Source organism: Nycticebus coucang, chromosome 20 (genome assembly GCF_027406575.1).
Source record: "Nycticebus coucang isolate mNycCou1 chromosome 20, mNycCou1.pri, whole genome shotgun sequence".
Taxonomy (NCBI): domain Eukaryota; kingdom Metazoa; phylum Chordata; class Mammalia; order Primates; family Lorisidae; genus Nycticebus; species Nycticebus coucang.
Genome location: NC_069799.1, coordinates 54,413,617 through 54,426,649, shown reverse-complemented (window position 1 = coordinate 54,426,649; position 13,033 = coordinate 54,413,617). Strand labels below are relative to the sequence as shown.

Sequence of the window (13,033 nt, the reverse complement as noted above, 5' to 3'; positions counted from 1 at the left end):
TTCTTAGTTACTGTGTTAAAACATTTGTATTCTACATTCAGTAAGTTTCGCATGTACCCTTGTAAGATGCACCGTAGGTGTGATCCCACCAATCACCCTCCCTCCGCCCATCCTCTCCGCCCCCCTTGAAATTTCTTAAATGAAAAAGCAACTCTAGCTTCCAACATTGGAGACCCAGAAAAATCACTGTAAAGAACATTCATTCTATCAGAACTAAATCTGGAGCAAACTAAGTGTAAATGGGCTTAAATGCTGCCACAGCAAAGAGCTATTTCAGGCGACTAGACATCAGGCCTGAAGCCAGGTAGAGTCAGCAACTTCCAAACTGGCTCTAGTGGATTAATATACTGAGAAATTCATCACCCAGATTAGAAATGTCTCATCAGAGGTCTCAAGCAATCACAGCCATTGCCTTTTCATCTACTAATGAGATTGGAGAAGAGGAAGAGAAGAAAACCAGTATGTGGCTTACCTGATATCAGGAGCCTCACTGTAGACGTCCTGTAGAAGTTCATAGTTGCAGTAGGTCTGCACACAGTTTAACTGTATACAGGACTGATCGGTGTAGACACTGAGAGCCAGCCGATTTCAGGTCAACATTTGCTTATTTGCTGATAATATTTTAATTTTAATTGTTTCAAATAGACTCCTCATGTATCATACCACATCTATTTTCTCTTCTTATTTTTCAAGGACATTGCCTGAAAAATTGTAATAGTCTTCAACACATGACTATAATTCTTTCTGGAATTTGTAAATTCTCATTAATTAATTTTTAACTCCCACTCTGTTCATTTTCTATGGAGGTGGCAACATATGCTTTAACCAGAACACTTTAGGACTGTTTATTAGTGGGCTGATTTCTCTAACTGAATCACATCCTTGACTCAGATTCTGCCGCAAGTTTGGAGATCTGTTTTACCAATTATAAATCACAGAATTGGAGTAGAAATAAAACCCTCAAGAGTCATCCTCTTATGTATTATCAAAATAAGCAATTAAATGGCAATAATCTTATCTATCTTATCTCTATAAGAGATGAATATTTTTAAAAATCCTGTTTGCAATCTTGAGAGAATTATAATTATACCAAAATGTTTAAAACCTACTTTGTAACAATGAAAAATAAATTTAGACTTTGACTTACATTTTCTAGATTAATGTATGTCCACCTATCTCCTAAAAGACTCAGGGATAGTTTCTAATAATTCATTGTGTCAGTAAAAGCTCTTGGGCTTTTACTGCATTTTGATGTCGATGAGTAAAGAATGAGTTAGAAGCAAATTAAATTAGCATAAATTGTTAAAATAGTTTTAAAAATCTATAACTGTGACTTCGCAAATGTACTTTAAATAAGAATATTTAATGGAGGATACTTGCTGTGGATAACATTATGTGAATGATACAAATAAAGAGAAGCTGGGCAGCTGAAATAGTCTATGCACTAACTTAGACTTTCTCTAACTATCAGTCACTTTGATTTAGGATTGCAAGTGAATCCTCTGCAAGTACTGAGTTTCTAGCTCAATTCCAATCCCTTTCACCCTTATTTCCATTCATGCAACAAACAGATATTTAGTGAGTTTCTCCTAATGACACTTACTGCTGCTATGGGGATTATGAGTTTAGAATGGGAGTGCCCCTGAGTCTTGGTATCTGAAGCTGTAAGAACTCCCCCATTGGAAGCCGAACGTTCTTTGATTTTTGTTTTATTTTTTTTTAATTGCCCTCTTTCTGAAGTTATCCTTTCCGAAAAGGTAACTTATGTCTTTCTGTGCTGTTCTGAGGTTCATGGAATGGATTTGAATCAAGGGGCAGGTGTGATCCCATGTCGCTGGGTCTCTGTCCCTCAACTTCTGCACTGTATGGTGACTACCTACGTAGAAAGTTTTATTGTCCAGTCTCTAGCAAGCTTTTTTGAGTCACAAACTGTACTTGCCTTGCTTAAGGTTAGGGCCCAGTATGAGTAGGTATTGATTGTGTTTTTAAATTGAATCCAAGAGTGAATGTACGGATAGTACGCAGTTAAAGGTTAGCTATGTAGAGCAGATAATGTAACATGTAAAAAATTCAAAATTATTAGAATATTTACAAGAATAGTTAAAATAAGAAAAATTAAAACTGGCTCTTGAAAGATGAGTGGAATTTGGATAAATGGAAAAGGAAGGGGGTGAGTGCATTTCTAGGAAGCATAAAAGTGGAGAGATCTAAGGTGTATTCAGGGGACCCGCACTTTACCAATTATCAGAAGTAGCTAAGGACATAATATTAGTGATAATAGTAAACTAAGAATTTATTTTACCTTTTATAGTTTACATCATACAGTTACATATCGAGTAACTGTGATTCCACTTTCATTTAATACAGTACTGCTTACTTTTATTGTTTTTGTAATTTTACTTGTTTCTTGAGTATTAATGTTTACCTTTAACTTAATTTTGTAGCCATTTTATTAATATCTAATGTACCATATTTAAATTCAATAAATTGCCATATATCACATTTATGCAATTTAGCGATTTGTGTAAACACTAGTAATAGCAGTGTAACTGAATTGAAAACTAATTCAAAACTGCAAAAGAAAAACAATTGAAAATAATTGAAAAATTAAATGAAATGTTTAAAATAATATCCAAGTAATTGGCATGAGCTTGGCTTTTTATTTTTTGCTTGATGTGAGAAAACAAATTTTAACTTAGCTGCTAGATACTCATTCAGACATTGATATTATTTTCTGTCGTAGCAATGGAAATAATGGTGAGTTAGATAGCTTTTATGAATTGAAAAATGTTTTTCTTTTAATTCTCATAGTCCAAATTATGCATTAAATTACTAAAATCAAGTATAAATGACATTAGTAAGGGTTACTAATGTTTAAATTAAATTAAATTAAATAATTTAAATTCAGCAGCAACCAATAGGCCAATACTGGCCACCTCTCCTGATATGACTTTAAGATTGAACAATTGATGAAGAGACTTTTCTTCATTCTACTTGCCAACATTCTCAGCATGAATGTCTAACATACTTTTTTTCTTTTTAGAGACAGAGTCTCACTTTGTCACCCTCTGTAGAGTGCTGTGGTGTCACAGCTCATAGCAACCTTCAGCTCTTGGGCTTAGGCGATTCTTTTGCCTCAGCCTCCTAAGTACCTGGGGCTACAGGCGCCTGCCACAATGCCTGGCTATTTTTCTGTTGCAGTTTGGCCGGGGCTGGATTCGAACCTGCCACCCTAGGTATATGCCACCCTAGTACCTCAGTTGAACCTACTCAACTGAGCCATGGGCACTGCGCCTAACATACTTTTTATTTAATTTTTAAGAACTCCACATCAATGCTGCTCATGTGATACTTAGGAAAACTCAACAAGTTTAATTATATATTGAAGGATAAGATTTTCATGGGTAACATTAAGCTTTGGAAGGCCACAAAACATTCTGATTATAAGATTTCATTTTCTCCTCCAAAACCAATTTTTGGCCCCTTGGGGCTCACATTGGTCCTACTTAGTACTGAATGCTTTGCCCTCTATGTGCCTGTTTCCAAGTCCCATCTGTCATGCCCTGAGAACCTTATTTGTCTTCTAAGGCACGCCCTTCTTCATCTTTTCAGAGAGCAAGCTTTCTAAATAACACCATCACTATACTTAGTGTTTCCCTTAAAATGCAAGCAAATGTAACCACATGATCCATGCACGTGTTGTCCTCTATGCTGTTACTCGTGCCTTTTTTCTTATCTGTGCCTTGGTTAAATCCATGCCCTTTTGTGCTCTTGGAATGCCTCTGTCCTCCCCAGCCTTCTCTCTCTCTCTCTCCTTAGCATATCTAAATTCTACATTCAGGTTAAAAGATCTCTCTTCTGATTCATGGCGCATTCTTCCACTAGCTTAAAGGTAGGACACCAGTACAGTTCAGTTCTGTGTCCTCCATAGTGAAAGGCTCATGGTAGGCACACAAAATATTTGTTGGGAAAATTAAGAAAGAAAAACTGATTTCTACTATTTAAAGAAAGAAAGACTGATTTCTAATATTCCATATACATGGGGAGAAAATTACGTGAACATACAATAAAAGGAGTTTTCAAAGTGGAGGATGTGGAGGAAACCTTTGAGTAGGAGCTGGTGGTAGGATTCCCAGCGCAGCCTGCAAAGAATCTATGTTGTATACCCAATTTTTTGTGGTCTTAATTTAAAGCTTTGTATCACGTGGTAGTCACTATCATTTGCTCAAGGATAAAGAATAGAAAGCTATGAAAAGTGGACTTGGATGAGTAATGGTTCTTTTTATAAATCAGACCATGTATTTATGGATTTATTTGTCAGATCACATGGATTAAGGTGATGCCATTGAAAATTCTATGCATGACTCATCAAAGACTTTGTTATGGGTTACAAATACTGGTAAATGTTATTTTCCATTCACAAATCGCCACTTACTACATCCACAGACGATCATTTTACATTGCATTATCCTCTTTTATGCTAACTGGTTGTCAGCAAAAGAGTGTACTTAGTTTGTCAGATTTATGAGCTGACGGCTCATTATTCTGAGAGTTAGCAATTGAAGTGACATAGAAACTTGAGGTTAAAAAGAAGGGTAAAATAATATTTTTATGTGAGTTCAAGGATTTCTTTTCATCAGGATTCATGAGCCCTGAGGATTTTAACGGTCATATTTTAAATGAGTTATCTTGACTCTTTTTGACTTCCCTGGGGGTCACTCAGCAAATAAAATCTGGAAGTTAGAGGTGCATATGGCTGGTGAATGATATGAGAATTGTTAGAAAATTCTTTTGTCTTTCTGGCATTTCATTTAACTTATATTTCAGAAAATCCCTAAATTATTAAGTAGAACATTGAAATTAATAACTGTTTGATTCCTTAGAATTAGAACTAAATTCTCTTTATAATCAAAAGAATATAGGGCGGCGCCTGTGGCTCAGTGAGTAGGGCACCAGCCCCATATGCCGAGGGTGGCGGGTTCAAACCCAGCCCAGGCCAAACTGCAATAAAAAAATAGCCGGGCGTTGTGGCAGGCGCCTGTAGTCCCAGCTGCTCGGGAGGCTGAGGCAAGAGAATTGCGTAAGCCCAAGAGTTAGAGGTTGCTGTGAGCCGTGTGATGCCACGGCACTCTACCCAAGGGCGGTACAGTGAGACTCTGTCTCTACAAAAAAAAAATAAAAAATAAAAAAAAAGAATATAAAACATAAAATACACATAAACATTGAAAAGCATAAAATGATAATCTAAATGGCATTCAAGAAGCTGAACTTTTTGCTAAGTATTTTGGTTGAGGTTTTTAAAAAATGTCTAAGCAGACAACACATTAAGAACATAAACAGTAAAAATTAGTATAAAAAAAATTTCCCTTTTCATTATTTCCCCATTTGAACAAAAAATATGGTAAGAACATATAAAGTAAACTTTTGCAATTTACTGTGTTTACTTAAATGTGGAGAGATTGTGAACAGTTTTATTTTTACAGATATACAGTTAGCAGTGATTTTAGAATGCATTTATGCTTTTTTATTACTACTCTTTATTTAGTAAAAAACATCATTTGGAAAAAACTCATACAGTACTTTTAAATAGATAACTCAGTACTTTAAAAATGTTTTTATTCATTGTAGAACAATTGAGGGTAATGTGTTGACCTGGAGTGCCAGATAATTTATCTATGGCTAAAAAGTAGTATCTCTCTCTCGTTAGAAGTTTTGGATATATGTTGCTCACTTGAAAATCTCCCAATTTTTTCCTCCAAACTTTTCATCCACAAATATTGGGTTTTTGTTCTTGTTTTGTTTCCCAGCAGTTTAGAGACTGTTACATTTCTTAGAAAATTTTATTAATGTAAACGTAGCCAGAGAGTGAGTAGAATGAGAGCTAAGTGGCAGGGCCTTATTCAGGATGACCGACAGATCTATACCACCTAGTACAAAGTCACTTTCATTTCCTTAGATCTCTTGGGAAGTGATAGTTCCATATTTTAAGCAATTTTCACACATGTAATGCAAGTTACTTAAAATTCTGTTTCTGAAATAATCACCTTGTTTTAAAAGGTAACACTTCAGAAAAGTTCTATTACATTTAATAACTGCAGTGTGGAGGTCTAGGGTCAGGATCGTTATACAAGGCAGAGCACTCCATTTGTCAATTTGTACCTTCTCAGATTATCTCTCTAAAAATATGTGAAATTCTGGGCATAGAGAAGAGAAGGCAAAGTGACTAATTGCTTTTCCACGTAATTTTTTACAAATACATCTATGAACATGTTTGGCCTATATATGTAGCTATGAACATAAGTAGCATTTCATGCAGTATATTTTTCATAATGACAATAAAAAAATCCTATAAAAGGTAAAATGTTATGAAAATACTTTAAATTTGAAATGATGCATTGGTGGTCTTTTGCATATATGTATATTACTCTTTCTTAATATTTCTTTTTTTATCTTTTTTTTATTGTTGGGGATTCATTGAGGGTACAATAAGCCAGGTTACACTGATTGCAGTTGTTAGGCAAAGTCCCTCTTGCAACCAAAGCCCCACCCCTCTCCCTCCTTCCCTCTCTCTGCTTTTCCTTCACCCCCCTCCCGACCCTAATTGTCATTAATTGTCCTCATATCAAAATTGAGTACGTAGGATTCATGCTTCTCCATTCTTGTGATGCTTTACTAAGAATAATGTCTTCCACGTCCATCCAGGTTAATACGAAGGATGTAAAGTCTCCATTTTTTTAAATGGCTGAATAGTATTCCATGATATACATATACCACAGCTTGTTAATCCATTCCTGGGTCGGTGGGCATTTAGGCTGTTTCCACATTTTGGCGATTGTAAATTGAGCTGCAATAAACAGTCTAGTACAAGTGTCCTTATGATAAAAGGATTTTTTTCCTTCTGGGTAGATGCCCAGTCATGGGATTGCAGGATCAAATGGGAGGTCTAGCTTGAGTGCTTTGAGGTTTCTCCAGACTTCCTTCCGGAAAGGTTGTACTAGTTTGCAGTCCCTCCAGCAGTAAGTGTTCCCTTCTCTCCACACATCACTAGGAATACTTGAAGCATCTTCATGGGTATTTTGAATGAGGGAAGTTAGAAGCACTATTACTAGGCAGGAGGAGTGGAATAAAGAAAATCGTCACCTTTGTGGAAATTTATATTCAGTAAGAAGGGCCACCTCCTCTCCCTCTTTGAGACATCTTAACAGTGGATAATATTTCTGAGATTATTTTTACATCCACCACTGAGCTGTTTACTGAAAGCTGCTTCTCAGAAGTGTGTACTTTTCCCTGCGACTCCCAACAGTAGTTTAGGCCATTGATTATTCTGTTCTAGTTGCTGTCTGGGACTCTCAGACCCACGGCTTGATGATCTGGTACAATCATCATCTTGTTGTTTCAGTAAAGGTTCAAAGGGAGGAAAACCACATTTCCCTTTGGCCTCATCTGTTAATTCAAATGAAAACACCAATACAAGGCTTATGTGCATGTCAGAGGTTTTACAGAAGAACTGAACCTCCTTCAAATTTTAGAACATAGGAAGGGAATTAAAATTAGAGAGTAAGTCTATCCTCAGAATACAAAAGGCAGATTAAATATCAAATACATGGATTCTCTCCATACACATATACTAGTTGCCAGTCTAATTCCTTTGCTTCACTTTTAATTCCCCTTGCTGTCTTTTCAAGAAACCATGTGTTCCAGCTTCCCAAAGCGTATACACACTCCCTTTGCTGATAGTGCTATTGCTAAACATAGGGATTACTCTTTTTTTTTTTTTTTTTTTTTACCCAAAGAGAGTTGGAAGTGGGTCCCTCTCATCCAAAAGAAAAGGTAAGAAAACTGGAGACACTAAGGTCTGCACCGGCATAAATATTCTCTGTTTGAAACTGGTTGCAAGTCTTTCATTGGTTCCTCTGAGCCTCAAGACAGTAGTGCCCTTTTCTATTGGTCATTAATGGCTTCTTTCTATTGGTCATTGGTTACCTAGGTTACTTCATATCCAAATTCTTATGGGCCCTCCAGACTTCCTGGTTCAGTAGATCAGGTTTTCTCTCCCCCACCCCCCACCTTAAAGCCCCTTTCTCAATGACCCTTCTCATCCCTCCAGGGAGATATGATCCTGAAATCTTGAAGGAAAAATGGACGATGACCATTCTTAGCTATTTCCTGCTGCAGAAACGCGCGTTTGTCTACCTATCAGACCCTCCTGGAGTTCCCTACTATAAAGGGGTTTTGTAGATGGAAATTTCTGGCCACTTGGTCAGAAGGTTCCATTAGTATTTGCTGGAATCCCTGCATCACCATCATCTTAACGTGGAACTGCTGGAGGCTGGAGGACACAAACTTAGTGATGTTGGGAATGGGCAGGTTCCAAACATTAAGAAAAGGATGGTCATAATTGCAGGCCCAATGCAAGGATATATAGAGAAAAGTTTCTTCAAATCAGGTATTCTCAAGGCAGGTGCATTTAAAAGAGCCTGTTTCAAGGCGTGGAAATCTTGTTTCCCATGACACATGGATTACTCTTGCCTTGGATGCATTTTTCTTCTTTGTGGTAGAGTAATCAAAACACTGTGACCTACACAGCCTGTTTCACAGAGTGTAAGGTATTTAGCCAACAGAATATCACAGTGGGATTCTAGATGAGACCAAAGATCACTGGCCATGTAGCTACAGAGAGAGACTTGGATTTAAATCCAAGCTCTGCCACTTCCTACTAATGACCTTGAGCAAATCACTTACAATCTATAAACCACTTTCTTTACAATACCTAAAAAGATGGTTATAATATGACTTACAAATCGTTTTCAGGATGGTCAAATGCTATAATAATACGTGAGGTTGTGCTTTGGAAACTACAAAGCCTTTGACAAATTTTAGGTAAATTTTTCTGTTAATCCCTCATGAACGATAAGCTAAGGAAAGGGAGAAAAGGTAAAACACAGAATATTTGTTTGGCTCTTTTGTTAAAAATAAACTACACTTTATGTATACATGTATCATTCCAAAGACACAGAAGAGATTCTTTTTCTAAGTAGGGGTTTTCATTGTGTTTCTGTTTAAATGCCCTTTTAATGCCAAAATGTGTTCAGCGTGTTGGTTTTCACACACACTGTGGGTTTGATGGGAGTGTGTTGAACTTTGCACCTGTGCTCACTGATAGCTGAGCCTTGATGAGATTCTGTCAGGCATTACGCTCAGAGCACAAACCGCTATAGTGAGCTTCCCGTAACCTGGCTGAAGGTATCTGTCCTTAGGAGATAATGTTAGAAAAGCAGACTGTTGTCAGGGGGTGAGTTATTCATGACAAAGAAATATCCAAGTGAAACAAAGATGTGTGTTCTTAAAGCAAAAGAACAGCATTGAGATCTGTTGACATGTTCCATTAAAAAAAAACATTAGGCTGCTCTCTTACATGACAAATGTTCAAATAATCACCATATCTCAGGGACAGAGAGCATTAATGTGACACAGTGCTGCACACAACTCATTTAGTAACTCTGTACTGAGAAAAAAATGCAGTGTCTTCACTTGCTGTTGAAGTGCCACATTCTCTGTTAAGGCGCTTTATATAAATATTACACAAGGAGGATCATTTAATGATTAATATGGTCGGAAATGATTTTTTTTAGTATTTTATATATAACCTTTGTATCTACCTTCCACCACCAAACCCGTTTGTTGCTTCCCATCTTAAATGAGGAGGTTGAATTCTGACTCCTCCACCTCTGGTCTTGACTCTACTCCCTTCTTAAAATCTGACTGTTCCTGAGCCTGATTTAAGCATCCTGACCTGTGCTTAAAGCCACCCAAAATGACTGCCGTTATACACACATATAAAGAACTCTTGCAAATTACCAATGCATAGACAAAAGGACGATAAACACAAATAAGAATCACAACAAAGAGAAAATACAGATGAACACTACCGCCATTGTGATCAGCACAATGCAAATGAAAACTACAGTGAGATATCATTTCATCCCCAAGTGTTGAGCAAAAATTAAAAAGTTAATACCAAGGATTTTCCTGAATGTTGAATAAGGAATGAAGGATTTTGTATATTCTTAGAGGGAGCATAAATTGTTACAAGAATTTTGGAAAATAATTTGGCAGCGGTAAGTAAAATTGAAGCTGCATGTATCCCGTTGTATAGCTGTGTTTTCCCTTTTGATATTTCCTAGAGAATTCCTTGTCTCTGTGCCCAGGAGACATGAACAAAAATATTCAAAGCTGGGAGATTTTAATAACCCTGAACATGGCTGTGCCTGTAACACAAAAGGAAAGACAGGCTCAGCACCTGTAGCTCAAGCAGCTAGAGGACCAGCCACATATACCAGAGCTGGTGGGTTCAAATGCAGCCCCAGCCCGCCAAACAGCAATGACAACTACAACCAAAAAATAGCCAGGCTTTGTGGTGGGAGTCTTTAGTCCAGCTACTTGGGAGGATGAGGCAAGAGAATTGCTTAAGCCCAAGAGTTTGAGGTTGCTGTGAGTTGTGACTCCATGGCCCTCTACCCAGGGTGACAGCTTGAGACTCTGTCTGAAAACAAAAACAAAAAAAGAAAGACAAACATCAGACTTTGACAAGTGGCTTCTCTCCGTAAGCACATTCTCGTTCCCAGCCTCCTTCCTTCTTTTGAGCTTTGATTTTACTTTAAGACTGTTCAATGAATCACATGCTCTGTCCTTCTAGTGATAGACAGACTTCATTAAATAATGGGAGATATAGTCAAACAATGAAAATCATACATTAGTGATATGCATTAACCAACAACAAAAGACCAATTAGAAAATTGACAAATGACATATAGAGACATTTCATTGAATAGAATGTACAAATGGCAAAAGTGAAAAATAACACGAAAGGGTTTCCAACGTTAGTCATCAGGGAAATATGTAGTAAATCCATAATGAGAATTTGCTACATATCTAACAAAGTGGCTAAGGATTAGAAACAAATAACATTCAACATCCAGTGCTTGGGGGGATAAAGAGATACTGGATCACTAATACATTGCTGGTGAGACTATGAAATGCTACAGCAACTCTGTAAAGGAGTTTGTCAGTTTCTTGCAAAGAATCCCCCCCCCACAGACTCCAAAACTAAAAATGCAACTATCATATGATCCAGCAATTATACCCATAAGAGTTTATCCCAGAGAAATGGACTTACATTCCCATAAAAACTTATACACAAATGTTCATTAACAGCATTATTTAAAATAGCCAAAAAACTTGGAACAACCAAGATGTCCTTCAGTGGGTGACTGGTTAAAGAAACCATGATACATCCATGCTGTGGAATACTATACAACAATACAACAACCTGCAGAAATCTCCAAAGAATTAAGCTGAGCAAAAGATGATGAATGCAAAAAGGTGACAAATTGTATAATTCCATTCACATGACATTCTTGAAATGACAAAATCACTTAAAGAAAATGGATAACAGATTAATGATCACCAAGAGTTAAAGAGGGGAAGGTGATGAGTGAGGAGTGAATGTAGCTATTTAAGAATGGCTTGGGGCCACTGAGCCTCCTGGTGATGGAAATGTTCTGTATCCACCCTGTATTAATGTCAACTGCCCAGTTACAGTATTGTGCTATTAAAAAAACTGTTAATAGAGTTATCACTGTGGGAATTGGATAAAGGGTAGTTTAGGGAACCCGGTATATTATTTCTTAAACTCTATAATTATCCCCTAATAAGAAATTTAATTGAAAACTATTTTGTGTTACCTTTAAGTCCTAATGGTAATTTCATTTTATTTTATACATAGTTAAACTTTATTTACAATTTGTACAATCTGAAAGTATCTCCATCGTCTTAGTTATGACATTGTATTTAGATTTGTAAATTCTGTAGGATATGATGTTATCACAAAATGGACAACAAAATCATCTCAGCTTGTGATAGTTCAGATTTTAGTTAATTTGTGGCTGGTTTTGTATCCGTTACAAGCCACATCTTGTAATTAATACATAGACAACATCACTGCTAATAGTTTTTTATTGGTTTTACCCTCATTTAAGAAATTATTTTTAAAAATTTACAAAGGTATTATTTTTTAATTTCAGAATATGTTCTTGATTACAAAATTTGCTTTTGTACATTTGAAGCCAAAGTTATAAGAGTGCCCTTCACACAAAATGTGTGCATTATACAAATTAGGTGTGAATTATTTTTGTACTTTCTGCTTTTCATATCACCTATATTATGCCTTGTCAAGTTTTAGATTTAAGCCAGAGTTAGTATAGTACATGGCTTTTGATATTTTGCACCCAAGTTCAGTTTAGATTATTTTTTTTAACCTCATTACAAATCACTCTAAATGAACTTCAAGAGGCATTCTTATGAATAACAAGTCTAGAAAACACACACTTCTCACTACTTTAAAAACGTAGGTGAAATAATTCATGCTTTAGAATGAGGCTGTAGTCAGGCATTTCAAATCAAAAGACTTGCATAGTACAAGCCTAGTTCTCCACCCTGGAAAATCTAAATTAAATCTCTCAGCTAAGAGTGCATTTAGCACTTGTGCACTTCAGGAAATAACTTTGATGACAGATGCTAGGAGAGTGGAACCATATAGAAGGCAATGAACCAACCTTCCTTCCTTCCTTCCTTCCTTCCTTCCTCTCCCCCCCTCCTTCTCTTTTTTTCTCTCCCTCCCTTCCTTCCTACTTTAAACCAAGAAGAGTTGAGCCAAAAAATGTTTCATGGCGATCAATAGATGACTGACTTAATATTCTAAGAATTCTATTTAGCTTATGAGATAGTTTAGAAGTTACAGATTTTGACAGACACCCAGTCAAAACTTAAATTTGTGTAAGGTGTAACATTAAAAAAAAAAAAATCTTCTTAGCATAAATGTTTTCTGGCAACATTCTAGTAGACCCTCTTGATGCTATGACCATACAGGACTTTTTTTCAAGCTTTATTCACTTAATTGAATGGAGTTTTATTCATTCCATTCAATTGTTTTTTGTTAAATAAAGGTGCTGCAATTTCTTTTTCAGAAAAGTAT

The 13,033-nt window shown here is 36.4% G+C and overlaps 1 protein-coding gene across 1 annotated transcript in view; it reads left to right on the top strand.

The window, feature by feature from the left end:
* Positions 1–13,033, top strand: part of MALRD1 (MAM and LDL receptor class A domain containing 1) — a 513,794-nt gene that overhangs the window by 279,586 nt on the left and 221,175 nt on the right. The window lies entirely within an intron of this gene.